The sequence below is a fragment of the Hyperolius riggenbachi genome, chromosome 11 (genome assembly GCF_040937935.1).
Source record: "Hyperolius riggenbachi isolate aHypRig1 chromosome 11, aHypRig1.pri, whole genome shotgun sequence".
In the NCBI taxonomy this organism is placed as follows: domain Eukaryota; kingdom Metazoa; phylum Chordata; class Amphibia; order Anura; family Hyperoliidae; genus Hyperolius; species Hyperolius riggenbachi.
The window spans coordinates 1,772,841-1,798,502 of NC_090656.1; the positions used below are offsets into that span (position 1 = coordinate 1,772,841).

Genomic DNA, 25,662 nt, shown 5'->3' on the forward strand with positions numbered 1-25,662 from the left:
TGTATGGGGGTTGGAAGGACACAGAGGGGAGCGCATCGCCCTAAGGTGAGTGCAAATCACTGGGGCTGCTCTGCAGCAGGACGGAGCCCCCCCCCCCCAGGGAGCCCTATTGGGGAGCCGGTGCAGCAGTAATGCCGCTATGTATGTCCCCTGCTGCCTCCTCTCCCATGTGCACGGTGCATAGGACGTGTACACTCTGATCTCCCGGGGGGACACTCCAGCCTGGGACCCCTCATTAGTCATCATCAGTGGGAGGCCCCGCCTCGAAGCACAGAAGCCCGCCAGCCCCAGCACAGCTAGAGTAGAGACAGCGCAGGAGGCCGCGCATGCGCAGTGCGAGGGGACATATGTCTGAGGCGGCGGGAGGAGCATGCGCAGTGCGAGGGAAACATGTCTGGGGCAGCAGCGGGACTCGGGAGGAGGAGCGCAGCCCGGAAGCCAGCAGGTTGGTGTCTATGGAGACGGGGAAGCTCCGACTGTCCGACAGCCAATGAGGAGGCAGAGTGTTACGAGGTGGCGGCAGGTTGTCATGGAGACCAAAAGACTCTCTCAGCCTGAGCGACACCGAGGAGAAGTGAGTACCGGGGGAATCCTTCCTGGGATACCTAGAGAGCCTGTCCACCAATACAGGGATACCTACAGAGCCTGTCCCCCCTCCTCACAGGGATACCTAGAGAGCCTGTCCCCCAATACAGGGATACCTAGAGAGCCTGTCCCCCAATACAGGGATACCTAGAGAGCCTGTCCCCCCAATACAGGGATAGCTAGAGAGCCTGTCCCCCAATACAGGGATATATAGAGAGCCTGTCTCCCCAATACAGGGATACCTAGAGAGCCTGTCCCCCCTCCTCACAGGGATACCTAGAGAGCCTGTCACCCCCAATACAGGGATACCTGTAGAGCCTGTCCCCCCAATACAGGGATACCTACAGAGCCTGTCCCCCCAATACAGGGATACCTACAGAGCCTGTCCCCCCAATACAGGGATAGCTAGAGAGCCTGTCTCCCCAATACAGGGATACCTAGAGAGCCTGTCCCCCCCAATACAAGGATACCTAGAGAGCCTGTCCCCCCAATACAGGGATACCTAGAGAGCCTGTCCACCAATACAGGGATACCTAGAGAGCCTGTCCCCCAATACAGGGATACCTAGAGAGCCTGTCCCCCAATACAGGGATACCTAGAGAGCCTGTCCCCCAATACAGGGATACCTAGAGAGCCTGTCCACCAATACAGGGATACCTAGAGAGCCTGTCCCCCCCAATACAGGGATACCTAGAGAGCCTGTCCCCCCCAATACAGGGATACCTAGAGAGCCTGCCCCCCCCAATACAGGGATACCTAGAGAGCCTGCCCCCCCCAATACAGGGATACCTAGAGAGCCTGTCCCCCAATACAGGGATACCTAGAGAGCCTGTCCCCCAATACAGGGATACCTAGAGAGCCTGTCCCCCAATACAGGGATACCTAGAGAGCCTGTCTCCCCCTCCCCCCCAATACAGGGATACCTAGAGAGCCTGCCTCCCCAATACAGGGATACCTAGAGAGCCTGTCCCCCAATACAGGGATACCTAGAGAGCCTGTCCCCCAAACACAGGGATACCTAGAGAGCCTGTCAACCCCTCCCCCCCCTAACAGGGATACCTAGAGAGCCTTTCCCTCCAATACAGGGATACCTAGAGAGCCTGTCCCCCCAATACAGGGATACCTAGAGAGCCTGTCCCCCCCAATACAGGGATACCTAGAGAGCCTGTCCCCCCCAATACAGGGATACCTAGAGAGCCTGTCCCCCCAATACAGGGATACCTAGAGAGCCTGCCCCCCCAATACAGGGATACTTAGAGAGCCTGTCACCCCTCACAAGGATACTTAGAGAGCCTGTCACCCCTCACAGGGATACTTAGAGAACCTATGTGGTTGTGAGAAGAAAAAAAGCACAAAAGAGATCCAGGTGCCCAATCTGGTGCAATATCGTTAATAGTTCAGATCAGTGTAGAATAAATACAGCAGAGTTTATACTCACAAAATGGGGTTGCTGGAAGAGGCAACCGCTCGTTTTTTGTACCGTCTCCACTCGGCCTTTCAACGCTTGGCGGTCGCTGCTCCAGAAATATTGATTTGTAGGTCAAAAGGAGTTCAACCAAAATCACCCCCAAGAGTCGGGGATATAAAGCTGATTCTAGGATTGGGGGAAAGGCTCTCTGGGTATCCCTGTAAGAGGTGACAGGCTCTCTAGGTATCCCTGCATTGGGCGGACAGGCTCTCTGGGTATCCCTCTATTGGGGGAACAGGCTCTCTAGGTAGTTCTAGGATTGGGTTAGGAGGCGCCCAGGTTGATAGGATATAAATTAGTAGCTATATACGGTGCTTTTCAGAAATGAATCATGAAAAGAATTCTCCTACCTTATGGGTGTCCCTTTATGGATAAAGGATAGTAGAATGTCAAGATAAAAAGGTCAGGTTTATTGGTTATTTGGCGTCCCCGGACTCATAGCTTGCCCTAATATCAGGCACTTTTATTGACCCGAGGAAGCGGCTGCAGCCATGAAACGCGTTGTCTAGTCAGTGCACCAATAAACCTGACCTTTTTTTATCTTGACATTCTACTATCCTCTATCCATAAAGGGACACCTATAAGGTAGGGCAATTCTTTTCATGATTCATTTCTGAAAATCACTGTATATAGCTACTAATTTAGAAACGTAATATATCCTATCATCTCGGGCGCCTCCTAACCCAAACCTAGAACTACCTAGAGAGCCTGTTCCCCCAATAGAGGGATACCTAGAGAGCCTGTCCGCCCAATGCAGGGATACCTAGACAGCCTGTCACCTCTTACAGGGATACCTAGAGAGCCTGTCCCCACAATACAGGGATACCTAGAGAGCCTGTCACCTCTTACAGGGATACCTAGAGAGCCTGTCCCCACAATACAGGGATACCTAGAGAGCCTGTCACCTCTTACAGGGATACCTAGAGAGCCTGTCCCCACAATACAGGGATACCTAGAGAGCCTGTCACCTCTTACAGGGATACCTAGAGAGCCTGTCCCCACAATACAGGGATACCTAGAGAGCCTGTCACCTCTTACAGGGATACCTAGAGAGCCTGTCCCCACAATACAGGGATACCTAGAGAGCCTGTCACCTCTTACAGGGATACCTAGAGAGCCTGTCCCCACAATACAGGGATACCTAGAGAGCCTGTCACCTCTTACAGGGATACCTAGAGAGCCTGTCCGCCCAATGCAGGGATACCTAGAGAGCCTGTCATCTCTTACAGGGATACCTAGAGAGCCTGTCCCCACAATACAGGGATACCTAGAGAGCCTGTCACCTCTTACAGGGATACCTAGAGCGAACACGGTAAATCCAGCGCTGGAGACTTGGGCGCAGCAGCGCAGGAGACTTGGGCGCAGCCGGCGCCACCATAGGCCGTAATAGGAACTACGGCTATCGCAGGCACATGGAGTAACTTCAGCGCCGTCAGAAGACGGATCTGAAGTTGCTTTTAAAACAATAATTCGGCTTCCAGCTATTGCTGGAAGCCGAATTATTTCATTCCCCCACTATCCATGTCGGCCTGGAGGGGGAATAGTAATTAACACGGCCCGGACTTGTGCAGCAGCAGGGTCAGCCATATACCGGCTGTATCCTGCGCCCAAGTCTCCGGCGCCGTTCTCTCTCGTACGCTACCTAGAGAGCCTGTCCCCACAATACAGGGATACCTAGAGAGCCTGTCACCTCTTACAGGGATACCTAGAGAGCCTGTCCCCACAATACAGGGATACCTAGAGAGCCTGTCACCTCTTACAGGGATACCTAGAGAGCCTGTCCCCACAATACAGGGATACCTAGAGAGCCTGTCCCCACAATACAGGGATACCTAGAGAGCCTGTCACCCCAATACAGGGATACCTAAAGAGCCTGTCACCCCAACACAGGGATACCTAGAGAGCCTGTCACTTACAGGGATACCTAGAGAGCCTGTCACCCCCTCCCCTCAATACAGGGATACCTAGAGAGCCTGTCACCCCAATACAGGGACACCTAGAGAGCCTGTCACCCCAACACAGGGATACCTAGAGAGCCTGCCACTTACAAGGATACATAGAGAGACTGTCCTCCCCTCACAGGGATACCTAGAGAGCCTGTCACTTACAGGGATACCTAGAGAGCCTGTCACCCCCTGCAGAGGCATGGAGATGGCCTGCCCCCCCCCCCCCCCATACAGAGATATCTAGAGAGCTTCCCCCCCTCCTCACAGGGATACCTAGACAGCCTGCCTCATATAGGGATACCTAGAGAGCCTGTCACTCCCTCACGGGGATACCTAGAGAGCCTGTCACAGGAATACCCAGAGAGCCTGTCACCCAATACAGGGATATATAGAGAGCCTGTCACCCTAAGGCAGGGATACCTAGAGAGCCTGTCACTTACAAGGATACTTAGAGAGGCTCTCACAAGGATATGCAGAGAGCCTGTCACCCCAATACAGGGATACCTAGAGAGCCTGTCACTTACAGGGATACCTAGAGAGCCTGTCACTTACAAGGATACTTAGAGAGGCTCTCACAAGGATACGCAGAGAGCCTGTCACCCCAATACAGGGATACCTAGAGAGCCTGTCACTTACAGGGATACCTAGAGAGACTTTCATTTACAGGGATACCTAAAGAGCCTGTTACAGGGATACCTAGAGAGCCTGCCCCCCCCACACACACACAGGGATACTTAGAGAGCCTGCCACTTACAGGGATACCTAGAGAGCCTGTCACCCTTATACAGGAATACCAAGAGAGCCTGCCACTTACAGGGATCTCTAGAGAACCTGTCACAGGGATACCTAGAGAGCCTGCCACTTACAAGGATACCTAGAGAGCCTGTCACCCCCATACAGGGATACATAGAGAGCCTGTCCCCCCATACAGGGATACCTAGAGAGCCTGCCACTTACAGTGATACATAGTGAGGGTATCTCCCAATACAGGGATACGTAGAGAGCCTGTCCACCCCTAACGGGGATACCTAAAGAGCCTGCCACTTACAGGGATACAGAGGGAGCCTGTCCCCCATACAGGGATATCCAGAGAGCCTGTCACCCCATAAGAGTTATACCTATAGAGCCTGTCACCCCCTGCAGAGGCATGGAGACGGCCTGTCCCCCCATACAGGGATATCTAGAGAGTCTCCCCTCCCCCGCACCGACAGGCACCCACAGCTGGAGACGGTGTAACTTCAGGCTCTGTATTTGACCTGAGGAAGCTGCTTACACCGTGAAACGCATTGTCATTTTTAGTGCTCAATAAATGTCCTTTATTGTACCAAGGCCTACTGAATTATTAAGGTAGGACCAGTTTCTTTATATTCATTTATTTTAAGAGAAATATTGCTAACATCAAGAATTATGTAATCTGTCTGGGCGCCTCCTCCTACTCTGCTATCTATTTATTACCCAGCGCTAGGGGAGTGTATGTAAAGATCTTACTCCGAATCATAGTGATATACACCAGATTGGGCTCCCGGTCTTCTCTTGGTTTTATACAAGCCTAGTCACTAGCAGAGAGCCTGTCACTTACAGGGATACATAGAGAGCCTGTCACTTGCAGGGATACCGACAGAGCCTGGCTGTCCTGCTGATCCTCTGTCTCTAATACTTTTAGCCACAGACAGGTCAGATGTTTATGACTGAAGTCTGACTTCTAGTCTAGTCGGACTTCAGTTGCAAGCTACATGCTTGTTTTAGGTGTGTGATCCAGATACAACTGCAGCCAAAGAGATGAACTGGACTGCTGGACAACTGGTATGGTTCAAAGAGGAACCGGGGCTTCTGTCAGCGCCTTGCAGCCTTCCTTTCCTGCGCCCATCCTCCAGGATCCTCCGTTCTCCTGCCGCCAGCTAGTTTCATTACCGCCGACTTGTAAGTTGACGGCAACTGTGCCTGCGTGCCCCAAGCAACGTGTATCTTTCTTGGCGTTCCTGCCAGCAATAGCATACCGTTATCAGCGCAGGAATGTCATTCCTCCGTTCCTCTGCTGTTCACCTCCAGATGACTCAGCCAGTCGCTGGCTATAATGCTTACACAGCGCTGGCCAGTGGCCGGGTGCCTCCTCGGTCGCACTCCCATAGCCGGGAGCATTCTGTGCATGCGCAATAGCAATCTTTACACACTGCGCATGCACAGCATTCCCAGCCACGGGAGCATGAAGGACGAAGCGTGCGGCACAGGCCAACATCAAGTATATCAGCACTCCGTGTTTCCAAAGTAAACACTCTTTTATTGAGCCATCATATCCACAATGTTACCGACAATTGTTTCGAGGGCCTCGCAGGGTCCCCCTTCATCAAGGCGTGTGGTTACAATTGATCTTGGACTTTGCATTTGGCATGCCTCAGCCATAATACCAAGCACCCGATCATGAAGGGAATGGTGTGCCCACTCACAATCTTGGAAATTGCATGTAGCACAGGGCCGCAGTGTACAGAGGAGGACAGCGGAGGAACAGAGCAGCGCGGACTGACAGTGAGGGACCTGGGAGGATTTCAGGGGGCTGGAAGACTTCCTAGGACAGTAACTGGCCACATTACATTTCACTTAACACTCCCTGCAAAGGACACCTGAACTGCCTCTGACACGGGCTTCCTGGCTTCAAATGTCAGCTCTGCACCTATTCACTAAGGAGTCCTTGGGCTTGACTCCCTAACACTGCTTCTGCCTATAGAGCGCCCCCTAGTGGCTGCAGCTCTGTTTTTTTAAGTCCACCAGGAGAAAAGCGCTATACAAATGTTCTGTGTCTTGTCTAGAAGGGATGTGTTCTACATAGTATCCCATGACATGTCTAATGCTAGGTACACACCATACAATTATCTGTTAGATTCTTCTGTTAGATTTACCTACAACATGGAAAAAAGCTATCTGGCAGGTAAATCTAAGAGAAAATGATATGGTGTGTACCTAGCATAACTTCCATCCGTTGTCAGGAAAAATTGTTCAAGCACATGTCTGAAAAGAGTCCTTTGTTTAACCACTTCCTCTCCCTTGGGACGAGTAACAACGTCCCTGCAAATTGCCATAAGTCCCATGCAGGGACGTAGCTACACACTCATTACCGTTGCCGATTGTTAGCCGCTAGATCAGCGGTAGGGAACCTTGGCTCTCCAGCTGTGCTAAAACTACAAATCCCAGCATGCATTTGCCTTTATTAATCATGACTATGGCTGTCAGACTCCTGCAATGCATTGTGGGACTTGTAGTTCCCTAACAGCTGGAGAGCCAACGTTCCCTACCCCAGCGCTAGATGAATGAATGGAAACACAGTTCCCTATTTTGACCTTATTTTACATTTTAAATTAACCCCATGACCTCCCACACTCCCCAATAATTACACCAAAAATGTGTTTGAAAAAAAAATTACAAATAAAAAAAGAAAACATAAATAGTTATCTTAGGGACTGAACTTTTTTTAATATGTATGTCACGAGGGTATATTACTATCACTTTCATAGATTATGGGGCTTGTAACTAGGGATGGACACAAAACTGAAAAAATGCACCTTTATTTCCAAATAAAATATTGGCACCATACATTATACTAGGGAAATATTTTAAACGTTGCAATAACCGGGACAAATGCGCAAATAAAATGTGTGGGTTTTAATTACGGTAGCATGTTTTATTTTAAAACTATAATGGCCAAAAACTGAGAAATAATACATTTTTTCAGTTTTTTTCTTATTTTTCTTGTTAAACCACTTTTAGAATAAAATAATTCTTAGCAAAATTTACCCCCCAAAGAAAGCCTAATTGGTGGCGAAAAAAACAAGATATAGATTGTTTGATTAGTAGTAATAAAGTTATAGGCAAATTCAGGGCTGTGGAGTCGGTCCAAAAATCCACCGACTCCGACTCCGACTCCTCAGTTTAGGATTCCACCGACTCCGACTCCACGACTCCGACTCCTCTAATTTGCATATTACAATTTTGTTGATTAAAAGTATGTAACATGAAATTCGTCTCTTAACTGCCAACGCTTAGGAATTTTACAAGACAACTGAAGTGAGAAGGATATGTAGACTACTATAATTATTCCCTTTAGACTAAAACTAGTCCTTGGTAAGAGTACTTGTAAAAGGTACAAACCGGAACAAAGAACATCTATCAGGCCCTAGGCAATGTAAGTGTGGGTACATGTAAGAATGATGTGCAGGTACTCTGCAGGGGAATGAGGAGATTCTTCCTCTATTACACATTCTTCATGCACAATCTGAACATGGATCAGGCCCTAGGCAATGTAACTGTGGGTACATGTAAGAATGATGTGCAGGTACTCTGCAGGGGAATGAGGAGATTGTAAACAGACAACACCTCTGTGTTCAATGTGCACAGCATTCTCAGTGGATTCCCTGCAGCTCTGTGGGGAGTGCATATGTAGAGTATAGTACTACTGTGTAACAAAGTAAACCTGAGACAGATGAAATTAAAGTTTTATACATACCTGGGGCTTCCTCCAGCCGCCTTCAGGATAATTAGTCCCTCGTTGTCCTCCTCCACCACCCGGATCTTCTGCTATGAGTCCAGGTACTTGAGCCAGTCGGGCGTAGTGCGCATGCACACACTCCGCCGCCGGGAGCGTACTACACCTGCGCAGCACTATTGCGCAGGTGCAGAATGTTCCTGGCTGTGGGAGCGGCATGCGGCCGGACAGCGCTGACTGGCTGAATTACCAGGACTCATAGCAGAAGATCCGGGTGGTGGAGGACAGCGAGGGACTGATTAGCCTGAAGGGGGCTGGAGGAAGCCCCAGGTATGTATAAAACTTTACTTTTCATCCGTCTCAGTTACCCTTTAATTTGTAGTCACCAAACCAAATTTTAATAACATATCACATTATTTGATGTCATCAGCAAAGAGAGTGCATACATTTGCATAAATCAGCATCAATGCAGAATTATTTCCATCTCATTGACCATCTCTATTAGTGACACAGCTACACATCAGGCTTTATTCTTACAGCATAGATGTTATTTAGTATATATAAGAGATTCCTGTGTACACATCATATATACAGTCACAATCAGATATGTATATCTGACCTTAAAAATACGGGGACTGCTTTATTGAAGCAGCACAAGTAACTAATTTTGATTGGTTTATTTCATTTTTGTGCACTAAGCACAGCTATTACTGTATCTATACTGTATATTTACATTATTTTTAATGACTATTATCTGAGAAATAGAACATTTTATCATATTTTCTATTTTAATTACAGTTACAAATTCATTAGGAGTTGGAGTCGGTGCATTTTTTCCCGACTCCGACTCCAGGCACCCAAAATTGCCCGACTCCACGACTCCGACTCCACAGCCCTGGGCAAATTAATGGAAGGAGCGCTGACTGGTGAAAATTGCTGGTTTTTTTTAAGGGGAAAAACCCTTCGAGGTGAAGTGGTTAAAGTGCTAGAGTGAAGGGTGATCAGACACCCTACATGGGAAAAAAGGCAATGAGAGCCCCAGTGATGCAGTATGTCACAATAATAGGTCATTGGTAAACAAAGAAACGGTGGTACTCACAACAAAGGGAGGTTGCAGCAGCGGCAGCCAACCAGTACGGGCAGGTGGAGATGGATAAACCCGACTCCACTCACCTGTCCAGACAGGCTGGGTATGGTCGTTCTCTTGCTACATAAATCACCAAATGGTCCTGGGTGTGGCAGAGCCATGGGGGTCAGAGGTACACCCCCTCAAAGGAGAGGGAGGAGCACAATAGGGGAAAAGAGGCTCTCAAGAGTATAATAAAACTATGTTAAAAACAAATAAAATAAGAAAAAGCAAGGTGGCTTACCTCAATGAAGACAAATTAATGTAATAAATGAATTTAATATGCACTGGCAATGTGTTTCGTGGGTTTATGGTCACTTCCTCAGGCCAAATAAAGTGCCTCTGGTGCACAGATTGAATTATTACTAGTAACCTCTTTTATGAGATATATTGTAAGCATATTTATGTATGTGTGTTATAAGTATTTGAGCGCCTTGTGTTCTCTTATTCTAGGCACTTTATTCGGCCTGAGGAAGGGGAATAGACCCACGAAACACATTGCCAGTGCATATTAGAATCCATTTTGTACGTGGATTTGTCTTCATTGAGGTAAGCCAACTCACTTTTTCTTATTTTGTTTGTAACATAGTCTTATTATACTCTTAGGTGCCTCATTTCTCCCACTATGCTTACAACACCTCAGAACTGAGGAACATGTGTAAATCAAGCTCACAATGACACAGACACAGAACATTCATATCGAGCTTTTCTCCTGGCGGACTCAAAGTGCCAAAGCTGCAGCCCCTAGGGGGCCCTCTATAGGCAGTAGCAGTGTTAGGGAATCTTGCCCAAGTTCTCCTACTGAATAGGTGCTGGCTTACTGAACAGGCAGAGCTGAGATTTGAACCCAGGTCTCCTGTGTCAGAGGCAGAGCCCCTAACCAGTACACCATCCAGCCACAGTGGGTTAGATTACCCGCTGCTGGCTATCATTTAACTGCACATTGTGCCGGGGTTCCTCCTGTTCCCTGTCCCCTGTCGTATTAACCCTTTCCTGTCCTATGTGGAAAATATTCCTGAGCACCGTATTGGTGAAATGCCATATACCTGGGGCAGCCCTGAGATGGATAGAATGCTGGGAGACACACCTGGGGCAGCCCTGGAGGAGCAGGACAGAGAGATGGATAGAATGCTGGGAGACACACCTGGGGCAGCCCTGGAGGAGCAGGACAGTGAGATGGATAGAATGCTGGGAGACACACCTGGGGCAGCCCTGGAGGAGCAGGACAGAGAGATGGATAGAATGCTGGGAGACACACCTGGGGCAGCCCTGGAGGAGCAGGACAGAGAGATGGATAGAATGCTGGGAGACACACCTGGGGCAGCCCTGGAGGAGCAGGACAGTGAGATGGATAGAATGCTGGGAGACACACCTGGGGCAGCCCTGGAGGAGCAGGACAGTGAGATGGATAGAATGCTGGGAGACACACCTGGGGCAGCCCTGGAGGAGCAGGACAGAGAGATGGATAGAATGCTGGGAGACACACCTGGGGCAGCCCTGGAGGAGCAGGACAGTGAGATGGATAGAATGCTGGGAGACACACCTGGGGCAGCCCTGGAGGAGCAGGACAGAGAGATGGATAGAATGCTGGGAGACACACCTGGGGCAGCCCTGGAGGAGCAGGACAGAGAGATGGATAGAATGCTGGGAGACACACCTGGGGCAGCCCTGGAGGAGCAGGACAGTGAGATGGATAGAATGCTGGGAGACACACCTGGGGCAGCAGTGGGGGTGCAGGACAGAGAGATGGATAGAATGCTGGGAGACACACCTGGGGCAGCCCTGGAGGTGCAGGACAGTGAGATGGATAGAATGCTGGGAGACACACCTGGGGCAGCCCTGGAGGAGCAGGACAGTGAGATGAATAGAATGCTGGGAGACACACCTGGGGCAGCCCTGGAGGTGCAGGACAGAGAGATGGATAGAATGCTGGGAGACACACCTGGGGCAGCCCTGGAGGAGCAGGACAGTGAGATGGATAGAATGCTGGGAGACACACCTGGGGCAGCAGTGGGGGTGCAGGACAGTGAGATAAATAGAATGCTGGGAGACACACCTGGGGCAGCAGTGGAGGTGCAGGACAGTGAGATGGATAGAATGCTGGGAGACACACCTGGGGCAGCCCTGGAGGAGCAGGACAGAGAGATGGATAGAATGCTGGGAGACACACCTGGGGCAGCCCTGGAGGTGCAGGACAGAGAGATGGATAGAATGCTGGGAGACACACCTGGGGCAGCCCTGGAGGAGCAGGACACTGAGATGGATAGAATGCTGGGAGACACACCTGGGGCAGCCCTGGAGGAGCAGGACAGTGAGATGGATAGAATGCTGGGAGACACACCTGGGGCAGCAGTGGGGGTGCAGGACAGTGAGATGGATAGAATGCTGGGAGACACACCTGGGGCAGCCCTGGAGGAGCAGGACAGAGAGATGGATAGAATGCTGGGAGACACACCTGGGGCAGCCCTGGAGGTGCAGGACAGAGAGATGGATAGAATGCTGGGAGACACACCTGGGGCAGCAGTGGGGGTGCAGGACAGTGAGATTGATAGAATGCTGGGAGACACACCTGGGGCAGCAATGGGGGTGCAGGACAGTGAGATGGATAGAATGCTGGGAGACACACCTGGGGCAGCCCTGGAGGTGCAGGACAGTGAGATGGATAGAATGCTGGGAGACACACCTGGGGCAGCCCTGGAGGAGCAGGACAGAGAGATGGATAGAATGCTGGGAGACACACCTGGGGCAGCAGTGGGGGTGCAGGACAGAGAGATGGATAGAATGCTGGGAGACACACCTGGGGCAGCCCTGGAGGTGCAGGACAGAGAGATGGATAGAATGCTGGGAGATCTGTGTAATATCTGCCCGCCTCTGGATTTACTGGTATATATTTTGGGGAGTCCTATCCAGGTTAGAGGTCCATCACTCCTCAGCTGAATGATCCAATAAAGAAATGATCCCGGCAGAACTCGACCCTTTAAAGTGCATATCAGTGATTTATTGCATCATAGTAGCAGCTGTATAACAGCAATGCAACAGCATGACGTTTCGGGCAAAAGCCCTTTATCAAATGCTGAAGCTCACATACTTTTCACAAGCTTATATAGACATTCAAATAACACACACCCCTCTTGGGGGTGGGCACACTACTTAAAGTTACAAGTCCCTTACTAGGGTAAAAAGAGGAAAGCGCAGCAACATATTGGAGAGGATTACAAAAAACATCTGAGGCTGAAATCCTCATTTAACCCCCCTGGTGTCTGAGTCCCCAACCTGTCCATCCAGCAAGCCTCCCGTCTTAAAAGGGCATTCCTCTGATCGATCCCTTCTCGATTCTGCACCACCTCTAATACCTGCCATCTTAACTGTGTTACTCTGTGGCGTAACTCTATAAAATGGCGCGCCAATGGGGATTCTTTTTTCGTCTGTAAATCTCCTTCTTTCCCCTTAGGGGGGTTCTGTATGGTACTTTTATGCTCATTGAGCCTTGTTTTTATGTCTCGTGTGGTCTGGCCCACATAGGCCAATCCACATGGGCATTTAATAAGATAAACTACCCCCTTGGTGTCACATGTGGCAAAGTGTTTGAGTGGAATAGACATCCCTGAGCTGGGATGGCGTACTTCAGGGCCTTTAATAATGCTGTTACAGTGTTGGCATCCAAGACAGGGGTATGTCCCTATTTTTCCTGGGCCTAAAAATCTTTGTTTTTTGCCGTCAGTGCGGCCTATATCTGCTCGCACTAGATAATCCTTTATTGATTTGCCACGTCTATATACAAATCTCGGTGGGCTTTTGCAGACATGGACAAGCTGGGGATCACTCTCTATAACTGGCCAAAACTTATGGACTGCATCCCGGAGGAATCTGGATCCACTCCCATAGGTGGTAATAAAATTTATTTCTCTTGACTCTGTATTTGTATCAGCCTTATACTCTCTCAATGACTTCCTATCGAGTTCTAGCACCTCTGCTGTGATTTCTTTACATCTCTTCTCACTATAGCCTCTAGTGATGAAGTCTTGAGTGAGCAGTTGTGCCTGCTCCAGATATAATTCATCGGTGGAGGTGATCCTCCTTGCCCTAATAAATTGACTTTTAGGGAGACCCTGAATGAGAGGACGAGGGTGGCAACTCTCTGCCGCCAGGAAAGAATTTTTGTCAGTCTTCTTTCTATACAAATTGGTTATCACCTCGTTCTCCCTCTTCATGATCTCCACATCCAAAAAATGCAACCTATGTGCATCATATTCCATCTTAAATTTAAGTGTAGGATGCCTCTGATTGAGGTGCTGAAAGAACTGGCACAACTCCTCCTCACTCCCCCTCCAACAAAAAAACAAATCATCTATAAATCTACAGTATCCCAGGATGTGCCCAGGGGCATCACCTCCCAAAAATTGGGCATTCTCAAAATCAGACATCACAATATTAGCTACTGAAGGGGCATAAGGCGCCCCCATGGGCACACCCTGGGTCTGCAGATAATATGAATCTCCAAATCTAAAATAAGAGTGAGTAAGACAAAATTCTAATGTTGACATAATAAAGATAAGCATCTCATTTTTGACCCTTTCGTCTCCTCTCAACCTTTCTTGAACTGACTGTAAAGCTTCTACGTGTACAATATTGTTATACAGATTGACAACATCCATGGATACAAGAAAGTTAACCCCTTCCATGTTTATACTCTCCAATCTATTTAAAAAATGGGTGGTATCTTTCAAACAAATGTCGTTCTCTTTAACAATAGGCTGCAGCCATGAATCAATGTATATCCCCAGAGGCTCCGCCAAGGAGTCCACCGCGGATACAATGGGTCTCCCTGGCGGATGCCTTAGGTCTTTGTGAATTTTTGGCAGCGTGTAAAACACTGGTACCCTTGGTTTGTCTTTCTTGAGAACAGCTAACAGCTCTTTCCCAATAATCCCCGTGCTTGCTGCATCATCCAATATCACATCCAGATCTTTTTTAAACACATGAGTAGGATCATTAGACAATTTTCTGTACATCTGTTCATTTGCTAATTGATGTTTAGCCTCTAATTCATAATCCTTGCGATCCTGTACCATGGTGGCCCCACCTTTATCCGCTTTTTTAATTATTATGGATGTGTCCCCTTTAAGAGCCATTAGTGCACTATATTCATCTCTAGTTAAGTTATACTGCCTCCTTTTATTTTTCTCAATGCAGCGTTTAGTCTCTTTCAACACCAGCTTCTCAAACAATTCAAGTGCATTGCTAGAAAATGGGGGATCTTGTTTACTCTTAGGTCTCAATCTCTTAGGAATCTCTGCTTCCTCTCTCTGTATTTCTATTATTTCTTTATCCTTCCTTGGTCTGTGGAGACCGAACCAAGTTCTCCATCTAATGTTCCTTGGAGCAGGCACAACTGCTCACTCAAGACTTCATCACTAGAGGCTATAGTGAGAAGAGATGTAAAGAAATCACAGCAGAGGTGCTAGAACTCGATAGGAAGTCATTGAGAGAGTATAAGGCTGATACAAATACAGAGTCAAGAGAAATAAATTTTATTACCACCTATGGGAGTGGATCCAGATTCCTCCGGGATGCAGTCCATAAGTTTTGGCCAGTTATAGAGAGTGATCCCCAGCTTGTCCATGTCTGCAAAAGCCCACCGAGATTTGTATATAGACGTGGCAAATCAATAAAGGATTATCTAGTGCGAGCAGATATAGGCCGCACTGACGGCAAAAAACAAAGATTTTTAGGCCCAGGAAAAATAGGGACATACCCCTGTCTTGGATGCCAACACTGTAACAGCATTATTAAAGGCCCTGAAGTACGCCATCCCAGCTCAAGGATGTCTATTCCACTCAAACACTTTGCCACATGTGACACCAAGGGGGTAGTTTATCTTATTAAATGCCCATGTGGATTGGCCTATGTGGGCCAGACCACACGAGACATAAAAACAAGGCTCAATGAGCATAAAAGTACCATACAGAACCCCCCTAAGGGGAAAGAAGGAGATTTACAGACGAAAAAAGAATCCCCATTGGCGCGCCATTTTATAGAGTTACGCCACAGAGTAACACAGTTAAGATGGCAGGTATTAGAGGTGGTGCAGAATCGAGAAGGGATCGATCAGAGGAATGCCCTTTTAAGACGGGAGGCTTGCTGGATGGACAGGTTGGGGACTCAGACACCAGGGGGGTTAAATGAGGATTTCAGCCTCAGATGTTTTTTGTAATCCTCTCCAATATGTTGCTGCGCTTTCCTCTTTTTACCCTAGTAAGGGACTTGTAACTTTAAGTAGTGTGCCCACCCCCAAGAGGGGTGTGTGTTATTTGAATGTCTATATAAGCTTGTGAAAAGTATGTAAGCTTCAGCATTTGATAAAGGGCTTTTGCCCGAAACGTCATGCTGTTGCATTGCTGTTATACAGCTGCTACTATGATGCAATAAATCACTGATATGCACTTTAAAGGGTCGAGTTCTGCCGGGATCATTTCTTTATTAGAATGCTGGGAGACACACCTGGGGCAGCCCTGGAGGTGCAGGACAGTGAGATGGATAGAATGCTGGGAGACACACCTGGGGCAGCCCTGGAGGTGCAGGACAGTGAGATGGATAGAATGCTGGGAGACACACCTGGGGCAGCCCTGGAGGAGCAGGACAGTGAGATGCATAGAATGCTGGGAGACACACCTGGGGCAGCAGTGGGGGTGCAGGACAGAGAGATGGATAGAATGCTGGGAGACACACCTGGGGCAGCCCTGGAGGTGCAGGACAGTGAGATGGATAGAATGCTGGGAGACACACCTGGGGCAGCCCTGGAGGAGCAGGACAGAGAGATGGATAGAATGCTGGGAGACACACCTGGGGCAGCCCTGGAGGTGCAGGACAGAGAGATGGATAGAATGCTGGGAGACACACCTGGGGCAGCAGTGGGGGTGCAGGACAGTGAGATGGATAGAATGCTGGGAGACACACCCGGGGCAGCCCTGGAGGAGCAGGACAGAGAGATGGATAGAATGCTGGGAGACACACCTGGGACAGCCCTGGAGGAGCAGGACAGTGAGATGGATAGAATGCTGGGAGACACACCTGGGGCAGCAGTGGGGGTGCAGGACAGTGAGATGGATAGAATGCTGGGAGACACACCTGGGGCAGCCCTGGAGGTGCAGGACAGTGAGATGGATAGAATGCTGGGAGACACGCCTGGGGCAGCAGTGGGGGTGCAGGACAGTGAGATGGATAGAATGCTGGGAGACACACCTGGGGCAGCCCTGGAGGAGCAGGACAGTGAGATGGATAGAATGCTAGGAGACACACCTGGGGCAGCAGTGGGGGTGCAGGACAGTGAGATGGATAGAATGCTGGAAGACACACCTGGGGCAGCCCTAGAGGAGCAGGACAGTGAGATGGATAGAATGCTGGGAGACACGCCTGGGGCAGCAGTGGGGGTGCAGGACAGTGAGATGGATAGAATGCTGGGAGACACACCTGTGTGTATAAAGTGTTACTCTGCTCTCCGTGTATAATCCAGCTGTGCTTGCGGCTGGCTGTCCTGAGTCCTCTATAGAGTCCTGAGCGGCTGAGGATGAGCGCTTAGCCATGTATATGGGGGCTGCGCGGTTAGGAATTAATCCGACCTCCTTGTGTTATTATGTGAATTATGTGGATGGAAATGGCACATGTAGGTCACGGAGCATTTACTTATTAAACTATGCATGGAGCGCGGCTCCGACCGGCTTACAGTCCTGTTATTCTTCCCACTGCGGCAGAAGCCTCTCCTACCTCCTGCTGGGTTGTGCAGTGCTGGGAATTGGGGGAGGGATAGGACTTCTGCTGAGGATAACCTGTACATATCACATGCCATTACACTACAGGGGACACCAATCACATTACAGAGCAGTAAGGGGCTCCACCCCACCACACTGCTGAGGATAACCTGTACATATCACATGCTATTACACTACAGGGGACCCCAATCACATTACAGAGCAGTAAGGGGCTGCACACCACCACACTGCTGAGGATAACCTGTACATATCACATGCTATTACACTACAGGGGATCCTAATCACATTACAGAGCAGTAAGGGGCTCCACACCACCACACTGCTGAGGATAACCTGTACATATCACATGCCATTACACTACAGGGGAGCCTAATCACATTACAGAGCAGTAAGGGGCTCCACACCACCACACTGCTGAGGATAACATGAACATATCACATGCCATTACACTACAGGGGATCCCAATCACATTACAGAGCAGTAAAGGGCTCCACACCACCACACTGCTGAGGATAACCTGTACATATCACATGCCATTACACTACAGGGGACCCCAATCACATTACAGAGCAGTAAGGGGCTCCACACCACCACACTGCTGAGGATAACCTGTACATATCACATGCCATTACACTACAGGGGACCCCAATCACATTACAGAGCAGTAAGGGGCTCCACACCACCACACTGCTGAGGATAACCTGTACATATCACATGCCATTACACTACAGGGGACCCCAATCACATTACAGAGCAGTAAGGGGCTCCACACCACCACACTGCTGAGGATAACCTGTACATATCACATGCCATTACACTACAGGGGAGCCTAATCACATTACAGAGCAGTAAGGGGCTCCACACCACCACACTGCTGAGGATAACCTGTACATATCACATGCCATTACACTACAGGGGACCCTAATCACATTACAGAGCAGTAAGGGGCTGCACACCACCACACTGCTGAGGATAACCTGTACATATCACATGCCATTACACTACAGGGGACCCTAATCACATTACAGAGCAGTAAGGGGCATTGCACCACCACCACACTGCTGAGGATAACCTGTACATATCACATGCCATTACACTACAGGGGAGCCTAATCACATTACAGAGCAGTAAGGGGCATCGCACCACCACACTGCTGAGGATAACCTGTACATATCACATGCCATTACACTACAGGGGAGCCTAATCACATTACAGAGCAGTAAGGGGCATCGCACCACCACCACACTGCTGAGGATAACCTGTACATATCACATGCCATTACACTACAGGGGACCCTAATCACATTACAGAGCAGTAAGGGGCTGCACACCACCACACTGCTGAGGATAACCTGTACATATCACATGCCATTACACTACAGTGGACCCTAATCACATTACAGAGCAGTAAGGGGCTCCACACCACCACACTGCTGAGGATAACTTGTACATATCACATGCCATTACACTACAGGGGACCCCAATCACATTACAGAGCAGTAAGGGGCTCCGCACCACCACACTGCTGAGGATAACCTGTACATATCACATGCCATTACACTACAGGGGAGCCTAATCACATTACAGAGCAGTAAGGGGCATCGCACCACCACACTGCTGAGGATAACCTGTACATATCACATGCCATTACACTACAGGGGACCCCAATCACATTACAGAGCAGTAAGGGGCTCCACACCACCACACTGCTGAGGATAACCTGTACATATCACATGCCATTACACTACAGGGGACCCCAATCACATTACAGAGCAGTAAGGGGCTCCACACCACCACACTGCTGAGGATAACCTGTACATATCACATGCCATTACACTACAGGGAGCCCAATCACATTACAGAGCAGTAAGGGGCATCGCACCACCACACTGCTGAGGATAACCTGTACATATCACATGCCATTACACTACAGGGGACCCTAATCACATTACAGAGCAGTAAGGGGCTCCACACCACCACACTGCTGAGGATAACCTGTACATATCACATGCCATTACGGTACAGGGGACCCCAATCACATTACAGAGCAGTAAGGGTCTGCACCACCACACTGCTGAGGATAACCTGTACATATCACTTGCCATTACACTACAGGGGACCCTAATCACATTACAGAGCAGTAAGGGGCTCCACACCACCACACTGCTAAGGGTAACCTGTACATATCACTTGCCATTACACTACAGGGGACCCTAATCACATTACAGAGCAGTAAGGGGCATCGCACCACCACACTGCTGAGGATAACCTGCACATATCACATGCCATTACACTACAGGGGATCCTAATCACATTACAGAGCAGTAAGGGGCTCCACACCACCACACTGCTGAGGATAACCTGTACATATCACTTGCCATTACACTACAGGGGACCCTAATCACATTACAGAGCAGTAAGGGGCTCCACACCACCACACTGCTGAGGATAACCTGTACATATCACATGCCATTACACTACAGGGGACCCCAATCACATTACAGAGCAGTAAGGCGCTCCACACCACCACACTGCTGAGGATAACCTGTACATATCACATGCCATTACACTACAGGGGATCCCAATCACATTACAGAGCAGTAAGGGGCATCGCACCACCAACACACTGCTGAGGATAACCTGTACATATCACATGCCATTACACTACAGGGGACCCCAATCACATTACAGAGCAGTAAGGGGCATCGCACCACCACCACACTGCTGAGGATAACCTGTACATATCACATGCCATTACACTACAGGGGAGCCTAATCACATTACAGAGCAGTAAGGTGCTCCACACCACCACACTGCTGAGGATAACCTGTACATATCACATGCTATTACACTACAGGGGACCCAAATCACATTACAGAGCAGTAAGGGGCTCCACACCACCACACTGCTGAGGATAACCTGTACATATCACATGCTATTACACTACAGGGGAGCCTAATCACATTACAGAGCAGTAAGGGGCTCCACACCACCACACTGCTGAGGATAACCTGTACATATCACATGCCATTACGGTACAGGGGACCCCAATCACATTACAGAGCAGTAAGGGTCTGCACCACCACACTGCTGAGGATAACCTGTACATATCACTTGCCATTACACTACAGGGGACCCTAATCACATTACAGAGCAGTAAGGGGCATCGCACCACCACACTGCTGGGGATAACCTGTACATATCACATGCCATTACACTACAGGGGATCCTAATCACATTACAGAGCAGTAAGGGGCTCCACACCACCACACTGCTGAGGATAACCTGTACATATCACTTGCCATTACACTACAGGGGACCCTAATCACATTACAGAGCAGTAAGGGGCTCCACACCACCACACTGCTGAGGATAACCTGTACATATCACATGCCATTACACTACAGGGGACCCTAATCACATTACAGAGCAGTAAGGGGCTCCACACCACCACACTGCTGAGGATAACCTGTACATATCACATGCCATTACACTACAGGGGAGCCCAATCACATTACAGAGCAGTAAGGGGCTCCACACCACCACACTGCTGAGGATAACCTGTACATATCACATGCCATTACACTACAGGGGACCCTAATCACATTACAGAGCAGTAAGGGGCTCCACACCACCACACTGCTGAGGATAACCTGTACATATCACATGCCATTACACTACAGGGGAGCCTAATCACATTACAGAGCAGTAAGGGGCTCCACACCACCACACTGCTGAGGATAACCTGTACATATCACATGCCATTACACTACAGGGGACCCTAATCACATTACAGAGCAGTAAGGGCCTCCATACCACCACACTGCTGAGGATAACCTGTACATATCACATGCTATTACACTACAGGGGACCCCAATCACATTACAGAGCAGTAAGGGGCTCCACACCACCACACTGCTGAGGCTAACCTGTACATATCACATGCCATTACACTACAGGGGACCCCAATCACATTACACAGCAGTAAGGGGCTCCACACCACCACACTGCTGAGGATAACCTGTACATATCACATGCCATTACACTACAGGGGACCCCAATCACATTACAGAGCAGTAAGGGGCTCCACACCACCACACTGCTGAGGATAACCTGTACATATCACATGCCATTACACTACAGGGGACCCCAATCACATTACAGAGCCGTAAGGGGCTCCGCACCACCACACTGCTGAGGATAACCTGTACATATCACATGCCATTACACTACAGGGGAGCCTAATAACATTACAGAGCAGTAAGGGGCTCCACACCACCACACTGCTGAGGATAACCTGTACATATCACATGCCATTACACTACAGGGGACCCCAATCACATTACAGAGCAGTAAGGGGCTCCACACCACCACACTGCTGAGGATAACCTGTACATATCACATGCCATTACACTACAGGGGACCCTAATCACATTACAGAGCAGTAAGGGGCTCCACACCACCACACTGCTGAGGATAACCTGTACATATCACATGCCATTACACTACAGGGGAGCCCAATCACATTACAGAGCAGTAAGGGGCTCCACACCACCACACTGCTGAGGATAACCTGTACATATCACATGCCATTACACTACAGGGGACCCTAATCACATTACAGAGCAGTAAGGGGCTCCACACCACCACACTGCTGAGGATAACCTGTACATATCACATGCCATTACACTACAGGGGAGCCTAATCACATTACAGAGCAGTAAGGGGCTCCACACCACCACACTGCTGAGGATAACCTGTACATATCACATGCCATTACACTACAGGGGACCCTAATCACATTACAGAGCAGTAAGGGGCTCCACACCACCACACTGCTGAGGATAACCTGTACATATCACATGCCATTACACTACAGGGGACCCCAATCACATTACAGAGCAGTAAGGGGCTCCACACCACCACACTGCTGAGGATAACCTGTACATATCACATGCCATTACACTACAGGGGACCCCAATCACATTACAGAGCAGTAAGGGGCTCCACACCACCACACTGCTGAGGATAACCTGTACATATCACATGCCATTACACTACAGGGGACACCAATCACATTACAGAGCAGTAAGGGGCTCCACACCACCACACTGCTGAGGATAACCTGTACATATCACATGCTATTACACTACAGGGGACCTCAATCACATTACAGAGCAGTAAGGGGCTCCGCACCACCACACTGCTGAGGATAACCTGTACATATGACATGCTATTACACTACAGGGGACCCCAATCACATTACAGAGCAGTAAGGGGCTCCGCACCACCACACTGCTGAGGATAACCTGTACATATCACATGCCATTACACTACAGGGGAGCCTAATCACATTACAGAGCAGTAAGGGGCTCCACACCACTACACTGCTGAGGATAACCTGTACATATCACATGCCATTACACTACAGGGGACCCCAATCACATTACAGAGCAGTAAGGGGCATCGCACCACCACCACACTGCTGAGGATAACCTGTACATATCACATGCTATTACACTACAGGGGACCCCAATCACATTACAGAGCAGTAAGGGGCTCCGCACCACCACACTGCTGAGGATAACCTGTACATATCACATGCCATTACACTACAGGGGACCCCAATCACATTACAGAGCAGTAAGGGGCTCCACACCACCACACTGCTGAGGATAACCTGTACATATCACATGCCATTATACTACAGGGGACCCCAATCACATTACAGAGCAGTAAGGGGCTCCACACCACCACACTGCTGAGGATAACCTGTACATATCACATGCCATTACACTACAGGGGACCCTAATCACATTACAGAGCAGTAAGGGGCTCCACACCACCACACTGCTGAGGATAACCTGTACATATCACATGCTATTACACTACAGGGGACCCCAATCACATTACAGAGCAGTAAGGGGCTCCGCACCACCACACTGCTGAGGATAACCTGTACATATCACATGCCATTATACTACAGGGGACCCCAATCACATTACAGAGCAGTAAGGGGCTCCACACCACCACACTGCTGAGGATAACCTGTACATATCACATGCTATTACATTACAGGGGACCCCAATCACATTACAGAGCAGTAAGGGACTCCACACCACCACACTGCTGAGGATGACCTGTACATATCACATGCTATTACACTACAGGGGACCCCAATCACATTACAGAGCAGTAAGGGACTCCACACCACCACACTGCTGAGGATAACCTGTACATATCACATGCTATTACACTACAGGGGACCCCAATCACATTACAGAACAGTAAGGGGCTCCGCACCACCACACTGCTGAGGATAACCTGTACATATCACATGCCATTACACTACAGGGGACCCCAATCACATTACAGAGCAGTAAGGGGCTCCACACCACCACACTGCTGAGGATAACCTGTACATATCACATGCCATTACACTACAGGGGACCCTAATCACATTACAGAGCAGTAAGGGGCTCCACACCACCACACTGCTGAGGATAACCTGTACATATCACATGCCATTACACTACAGGGGATCCTAATCACATTACAGAGCAGTAATGGGCTCCACACCACAACCCTGCTGAGGATAACCTGTACATATCACTTGCCATTACACTACAGGGGACCCCAATCACATTACAGAGCAGTAAGGGGCTCCACACCACCACACTGCTGAGGATAACCTGTACATATCACATGCCATTACACTACAGGGGATCCTAATCACATTACAGAGCAGTAAGGGGCTCCACACCACCACACTGCTGAGGATAACCTGTACATATCACATGCCATTACACTACAGGGGACCCCAATCACATTACAGAGCAGTAAGGGGCATCGCACCACCACCACACTGCTGAGGATAACCTGTACATATCACATGCTATTACACTACAGGGGACCCCAATCACATTACAGAGCAGTAAGGGGCTCCACACCACCACACTGCTGAGGATAACCTGTACATATCACATGCCATTACACTACAGGGGACCCTAATCACATTACAGAGCAGTAAGGGGCTCCACACCACCACACTGCTGAGGATAACCTGTACATAACACATGCTATTACACTACAGGGGACCCCAATCACATTACAGAGCAGTAAGGGGCATCGCACCACCACCACACTGCTGAGGATAACCTGTACATATCACATGCCATTACACTACAGGGGACCCCAATCACATTACAGAGCTGTAAGGGGCTCCGCACCACCACACTGCTGAGGATAACCTGTACATATCACATGCTATTACACTACAGGGGACCCCAATCACATTACAGAGCAGTAAGGGGCTCCACACCACCACACTGCTGAGGATAACCTGTACATATCACATGCCATTACACTACAGGGGACCCCAATCACATTACAGAGCAGTAAGGGGCTCCACACCACCTCACTGCTGAGGATAACCTGTACATATCACATGCTATTACACTACAGGGGACCCCAATCACATTACAGAGCAGTAAGGGGCTCCACACCACCACACTGCTGAGGATAACCTGTACATATCACATGCCATTACACTACAGGGGACCCCAATCACATTACAGAGCAGTACGGGGCTCCACACCACCACACTGCTGAGGATAACCTGTACATATCACATGCCATTACACTACAGGGGACCTCAATCACATTACAGAGCAGTAAGGGGCTCCACACCACCACACTGCTGAGGATAACCTGTACATATCACATGCTATTACACTACAGGGGACCCCAATCACATTACAGAGCAGTAAGGTGCTCCACACCACCACACTGCTGAGAATAACCTGTACATATCACATGCTATTACACTACAGGGGACCCCAATCACATTACAGAGCAGTAAGGGGCTCCACACCACCACACTGCTGAGGATAACCTGTACATATCACATGCCATTACACTACAGGGGACCCCAATCACATTACAGAGCAGTAAGGGGCTCCACACCACCACACTGCTGAGGATAACCTGTACATATCACATGCCATTACACTACAGGGGACCCCAATCACATTACAGAGCAGTAAGATGCTCCACACCACCACACTGCTGAGGATAACTTGTACATATCACATGCCATTACACTACAGGGGAGCCTAATCACATTACAGAGCAGTAAGGGGCTCCACACCACCACACTGCTGAGGATAACCTGTACATATCACATGCCATTACACTACAGGGGAGCCTAATCACATTACAGAGCAGTAAGGGGCTCCACACCACCACACTGCTGAGGATAACCTGTACATATCACATGCTATTACACTACAGGGG

At 49.2% G+C, this 25,662-nt stretch overlaps 1 protein-coding gene across 2 annotated transcripts in view; it reads left to right on the forward strand.

Moving 5' to 3' along the window:
• The first annotated feature begins 444 nt into the window (after nt 1-444).
• Nucleotides 445-25,662, forward strand: part of HYDIN (HYDIN axonemal central pair apparatus protein) — a 606,889-nt gene continuing 581,671 nt past the window's right edge. The window contains exons 1-2 of one of the 2 annotated variants that reach the window (XM_068260328.1): nt 445-574; nt 10,053-10,148. The gene's annotated coding sequence lies outside the window, so the exon portion shown is untranslated. The remainder of the gene's footprint in view (nt 575-10,052; nt 10,149-25,662) is intronic. The other variant, XM_068260329.1, reaches the window with a different exon arrangement.